The sequence below is a fragment of the Equus przewalskii genome, chromosome 1 (genome assembly GCF_037783145.1).
Source record: "Equus przewalskii isolate Varuska chromosome 1, EquPr2, whole genome shotgun sequence".
Classification (NCBI taxonomy): domain Eukaryota; kingdom Metazoa; phylum Chordata; class Mammalia; order Perissodactyla; family Equidae; genus Equus; species Equus przewalskii.
This window is the reverse complement of record NC_091831.1, coordinates 90,677,210-90,683,209: the sequence shown is the minus strand read 5'-3', so window position 1 is coordinate 90,683,209 and position 6,000 is coordinate 90,677,210. Positions and strand designations below refer to the sequence as shown.

At 57.2% G+C, this 6,000-nt stretch overlaps 1 protein-coding gene across 4 annotated transcripts in view; it reads left to right on the top strand.

The window, feature by feature from the left end:
* Positions 1-250: 250 nt before the first annotated feature.
* Positions 251-6,000, top strand: part of CEMIP (cell migration inducing hyaluronidase 1) — a 143,070-nt gene continuing 137,320 nt past the window's right edge. The window contains exon 1 of one of the 4 annotated variants that reach the window (XM_070617284.1): positions 251-645. The gene's annotated coding sequence lies outside the window, so the exon portion shown is untranslated. Of the gene's footprint in view, positions 646-3,584; positions 3,782-6,000 lie in introns of those variants that run through there. The other 3 variants (XM_070617304.1, XM_008523300.2, XM_070617293.1) reach the window with 3 other exon arrangements.

Sequence of the window (6,000 nt, the reverse complement as noted above, 5' to 3'; positions counted from 1 at the left end):
GCGCGCACGGCGACCCTGTACTCTCCGCGCCCCAGAACGCGCCCCGGGCGCCGCGCCGCAGTCCTGGGCTCCAGCGCCCTCCCCTGGCGGCTGCGGCCCGGGTTCTGCGCGCCTGGCTCCACGGGCTCGGGTCTGCGTCTCCCAGAGCGGCCGCCAGAGCCCGCCTGGGTCCGGCCGGGGCGCGGGGGGAGCATCGGTGGGGGGCGGGCCGGTGGCGCGGGCGTCAGGGGCCCCGGGGAGGAGCCAGCCCGGCGCTGCCCGCTGCGGCCGCCGCTGCTATAAAAGCCACCACTCGGGCAGGCCGGGAGGCGCGCGGGGAGAGCACAGCGCAGCGCGGGGCGAGCGGGCGCAAGCGGCGGGCGGCGTCGGCGTCTGTGCCTGGACCGGCGGGGCTGCGCTGAACCCCGCTTTCCCCAGCGAACTACCACTGCGCTTGCCCGCGTCCCGGGAGCTCCCGGGCCCGTCCGTGTGCTCCCAGACAGCTCCGGCCGCTGCGCTCCTGGCCCGCGAGGCGCGGCACTGTCTCGGCTGCCCACCGGGAGGTAAGAGGGCCGGCCCGGCGCGCCAGGGCTGCGCTGACCGCCCGAGCCTCAGAGAGAAGAGGAAAACCGGGGTCCGGCGCCTCCACGCGTCACAGGGAAAACGGTACCGTCATTGGCTTCTGTTTGTCTGTCCACTCTGTGCTGTGCAGTTCGTCTGTCTGTCTGTCCACAAGTCTGTTGATGGGCACACGCCCCTGTCACTGTCCCCTGTGAGATTTCTCTGAGAACGTGTGTCCCTTTGCAAGCGGCAGGTGCCGGGGGGCGCCGGTGTGCCTGGAGAGCATGCGGCGGGGGGCAGATCGCTGCTTTCCGTAGAGTCCTCCCGTCTGAATGGCTCGGGGGTCTTGCGCCCAGGACGGTGTCTCTCCGAGGAGGGACTGCTCCGAGGGTCGGGTCCCGGAGTCCAGCCGACAGGGAGCCGGCTCACGCTGTGCACTAGTGGGCGTGCGCCTGGCAACAGGTCTGCGCCCAGCTGCTCGGTCCTCAGCGCGGTCCGCCTTCTGGTTTTCCCCTCCGCCTCCCGCTGTCACCTCGCTCGCGCGCTCCCGGACAGGGCTAGGCACCCAGCGTGGCGCTGGCACGGGACAGGGTGGAGGCAACAGAGTGTTAGATGACATGGGGGCCCCTGCTGATGTTCAGACTGAGATTCCAGACGTGGCATCGCTGGAAGAGGGTTTGGTGATCCCTGGCAAGGGCCGTCTGCTCCAAGAAGGGTCAAATTAGGTTGGGAGGAAAGGCAGGGACCTGGCGGAGCGCAGGCCAGGGCCCAGGCCAGGTCTCCAGCTCGCCAGAGACTTTCTGGAATGGCCCCGGCGGGACGCATGTGCTGCTGAGGAAGGAGATCAGGGAGTCCGAGGTCCTGGCCACAGACTCACCCTCGGCGCCCACCGCCGTTCCGCGAGGGTCCAACACGCCGGCCGTCCCGGGCGCGCCTCCAGCAACCTGGTTTGAGGTCCCGAGTCCTGCTCCGTGCAGCCAACGCTGCCCACAGGTGAGAACTCCCTTTTCAAAGTAACCTTTTGATGTGTGAGCCAGTGCCTGGCTGCAGCCCCGTCCCGGAGACGGTGAGCCCTGGAGCCAGTCTCTCCATTCCGGCGGTCTGGAGCGAGATGCCGGGCGCGCCCGGGGGCGGGGAGCCGCGGCTCTGGGTGCCCAGGCGCGGCGCCACCATGGACAGCTCCCAGCCGCTTCCTCCACGCCGGCTGTGTGGCCCCGGGTCTGGGGAAGTCGCCGCTTGGCTCCCAGACTCGGCGTCGGGGCGCAGGGCAGCAGGAGAGGGAAGCTGGGCTGCGGGAGCTCTCGGTGTCGTGCCCCGAGGGGCATGAGCCGCTCGGGAGGTTGAAGGGAGCCGGTGGTTTGTGGCCGGTCCTAGGTCAGCCTGCCGCTGGGCTCTGGACGGGACCTCCGGTCTGGTGCCGCGGGGGACTCCCCTGGCTTTTCAGTGGCACCGCGGGACCCCTCAAAGGTTTTATAAATGTGCCACGCTGAGCATCCGATTGAGGCGGTGAGAGAGCGCCAGACTTAATTAGGGACCCCTCGGGCTGCTCTCTGTGCCCGGCGCGTGGTCATGTTCTGTTTTCTTGAATTATCTAGTAAATACGATATGGGGAGCATCTATCTGTTTCACAGTTACAGTGACAGAGTGGAGAAGAATCTAACAGAACAGGTTCATGGAGAATGTGTTGGGAGGCAATTGCGAAAGCAAGAATGCTGTTTTCTGATCCTCATCTTTTCCTCCGAGGTGCATAACAGTCGTAAGGAGGCTTCCAGTTCCTCCTCGTTAGCCCAGGAGATGAATTTTCAAGTTAGTTGCTTGGAAACCGTGTGGAGAGAACCCGCAGGGGTTCCTCCGTGAAAACAAACATCTGCCTCTTCTGCTCAGAAACGGCATTGGCTGGAGCTCTCCTTGTTTTCACCTCCACGTACACAGGAGTGTGTATCTTTCTTCACTTTAAAATTGCGAGAGATTCAGAGGGTCTTTTGTCTGTGATCGATGAAGTTCCATGGAGAGTAAAAACAATCATCTTTTTTTGGGGGGGGGAGACAGTGTGTGTGACTTGTCAAAAGTTGCCTGTAAAGTGGGGACCAAAAAAATCTACGTTGCAGACGCAGATGAGAATTAGGTAGTGCCAGGTAGAACGCTCAGCCCAGAGCTGAGCCCAGAGGAAGCTCTTAAAAGGGGAACGATTACAGGTGTATTTTCAAGACCGTTGTGTGTTTCTTTTGAATTGTGCTCCCAGCCCTCTGCTCTCTCCCCTAACCCAGTATTTGTTTCGTAGGGACTCCATCTCCACTTTATTTTCATGTCCGAGAACTCATTGGTGGAACTGAGGAAGGTGCTGAAGCTGACCGCAATGCCAAAACAAAAACAAAAACAAAAACAAAAACGAAAACAAAAAACCTTATCCAAAGATAAATGGAAGAATTTTTGTGTGAGATGAATCAGTCGTGTGTTTTTTCCCACCCCTGCCACTTGGAGGAAAGATGAAGTAAGTCATTTTCAAAATACTATCACAGCCCTCTGGTTCAGATCACCGATTCTTCCTGATCTTTCTCTAAAGAGAACGCAGGCGCTCAGAAGGGGCCCCCTTGTCTTGCTGGGGGTGAAGTCCTCTTGGGTGTTGATGGCGAGTGGCCTTGTGGCCCTGTTTCTGGATCACTGCAGGGGGCAGTGAGGGTTTACTGCGCCGGGGAGCACCTTGTGACAGAGCCCCCTGAGTGGTCCCTACCACGCGGGGGGCACATTCCTTCATGTCTGAGCCTCGCTTAGCTGCGAGATCCTGACCAAGACACTCACTCTTTCTGGAGCACCGGCCACTTGCTTGGTCTCGGCTGGATCTGAAGATTCCTTCCAGCTCCTCATTCGGGCTTCTGTCTGGTAGAAATCGCTAATGTGTGACAGAAAACAGAAGTCTGGATAATGGGCCCAATCTTACAGTCAGATTTTCTTTTCCTAAAAAGTGTGTGTGTGTGTGTTTTCCGCCAGTTTCACATTCTGGTGCTCTAAGATTTCCCATCTTTTTTTTTCCCCCCCCTTAATAGATCAGAAGTAATCTTGGCCCCCTCCATCTGAAAGGAGAGGAGCTCAAGGATGCCGTCTGCAGATGCTGGGAGTCTGTCTGCGACTTTCGTCTACCCGGTGATGTGAACGGAGCAGGGGGACCTGGCTGACCTTGACGTCCTGGCGTTCTGCTCGGGACTCCCGTGCAGGTTCTGGTTCCAGCACACACGGCTTTCTGGTAGGATATCTGTTGAACTACAGAACACTCTTGGGGTGCAGGGAGCGAGAGGAGGGGCTGGTGTGAGAGGTGGAGAGGGGCCCTCCACTGGGCCTGTGGCGGTCTGTCTGTCGCAGCCTTGTCTGTGTCACTGGGATGGACAGATACCGTGGCAAGTGTGGCATTCAGTGGGCAAGGCCGGCAGACGAGAGAGGTGAATTCAGTTCCCTTCATCCTCCTTTGAAGCCCCTGATTAAGTGGCCCCTTTCCGTCCTTCTGTGGTGTCAGCAGAGCAGCGTAATTTATAGGATGACTGCCTTTCGCCTTTGTAGTTGTAGCTCAAATGAGAAATGCAAGCATGGGGGTCAGGTTCTTAAAAAGAACAGCGATGCTTATGGGTGGCGTCCACAAGATCCCGTATGCATGAGCCATCTAGGCTACACCCCTCTTCCCACATGATGGCAATCACCCAGATGTTAGATCTCCTCAGAATAATGTGTCGGTTTCTCCTTTGGTTTGGTTTTTACCATTATAAGGAGGTGACTCGGTTTCATTTCCACAGTGAACGGGGACAGATCACTTCCTTACTCTTCTGTGTCTGGTCGGGTTACTAGGAGGTCAGGGGTGGTGCTGGTACGGACCAAGACTGCTCACGGCTGAGTTCCTCTTGACTGTGTTGCCAGCTGTTCGGCTGGGCCCTGGGTCTCCTTTCTCAAGAGCCTGGCACGTGGAAACCGTGCTCCATTGGGTGGGACTTTGGGGACTCTCATGGTGACTCTCACTAATATCTGCAGCTCTTTGCCCCAGCCCACCCCTCCAGGGGCCATCCCAGCCTCTCTGCGGGGTTCCCCAATCCTGTCTTCTTCCTCTGTTCGCTCCGGTGCCAGGCTTTATTCAAACTTGGCTTTTCAGAAGGGAGGCTGCCCGCAGAGAAATGTCATCAAATATACATTTGCTCTCTGCTTAGTCCCCTCGGTGCCAGGAAACACACTTCCCCACCCAGAGGGAGAGGAGCTGCCAGTCTTCCCTGCCCCTGTTGTTTTCCAGGGCCCCTCTCTGAGCTCAGCTTGGCTCCAGGACCGCAATGCTGTCCTTCCCTTCCCACCCCTGCAGGTGCGCGAGCCCCGGGGCACAGGCTGGCCTTCCTCCCCCTGGCGCTGGCTCAGAGCTGGTTTCTTTCTCTGGCTCTGGACACTTCGGCTCCTTGCACTGGGAAATTGCTGCTGCCTTATCTTTGAATCTTCTGCAAGTGCAGCCACAGGATAGATATAGATACAACTTGGGTTTAAAGTGCTCTGAGAAGGCAACTGCTGTTGAGAACCCCGTGGATTCTTTCTCTCAGCTGTCCGTGGAGGAGCTCAACCATAGGCATCTCCTCTTACGGGGAGGCACGTCTAGAAGCCGGTCCCCTTGGCATGTCAAGTGTCCATGCCAGACAACTGCCACTCCTGTTTCTAGACATCACGGGGGGGGCGGGGGGTAGGGCCTCAGCCTTCCCCAGGAGGCTGCCACACCGCTTGGCCTTCTCTGGGGTCAGGAGTTCATGCTGTTTTCCTGGTCTTTGGGGCCGTAACGCATGTACGCAGCCTGTGGGACTGAGCTTCTTAGACTTGAATATGCAAATGAATCATGGGGGAGCTTGTTAAAATGCATGTTCTGATTGGGCAGAACTGGGGTGGGCCTGAGCATCTGCATTTCCCATGAGCTCCCAGGTGATGCTGCCGGTCCGTGGGCCTCCCTTTGAGTCGCCAGGGCCTCCGTCGTTGCCCACTTTCTGCAATTCAAACTCAACTCTTTTTGGTGTAATTTAAGTCACTTTCTGATGTCCGAGTAGATGGGGCCCAGCTGGCCTGCATCCTCCTAATGACCTTATAACGACCCTTCAAATTCTTGGAGATAATTATTATCGCTCCTAAGCTGTCTTATCAGTAGACTAAATGTCTTGAACTCCTTTGAGTTTCCCCTTTTTCCTGTCATAATAAATTTTTCAAAGTTCCCTGGACCAAGTTACTTTTAAGTGCAAAGACCATCGTGCAAATGGCACTTTATCTCTGCCTGGCAGAGGCATTTGAGCGTAATTTCGGTGGTATTAAGAGATCACTCGGGGAATTTGATCTCACTCTGGTTCCAGACACTGAGAAGGCATGTTTACATTTAAACAACTCTACTTGGCTCTAAAGATCACAACCTTTTTTTTTTCTTTTCTTTTTGAACCTGAAAATGAAATTTAAATCTCAATT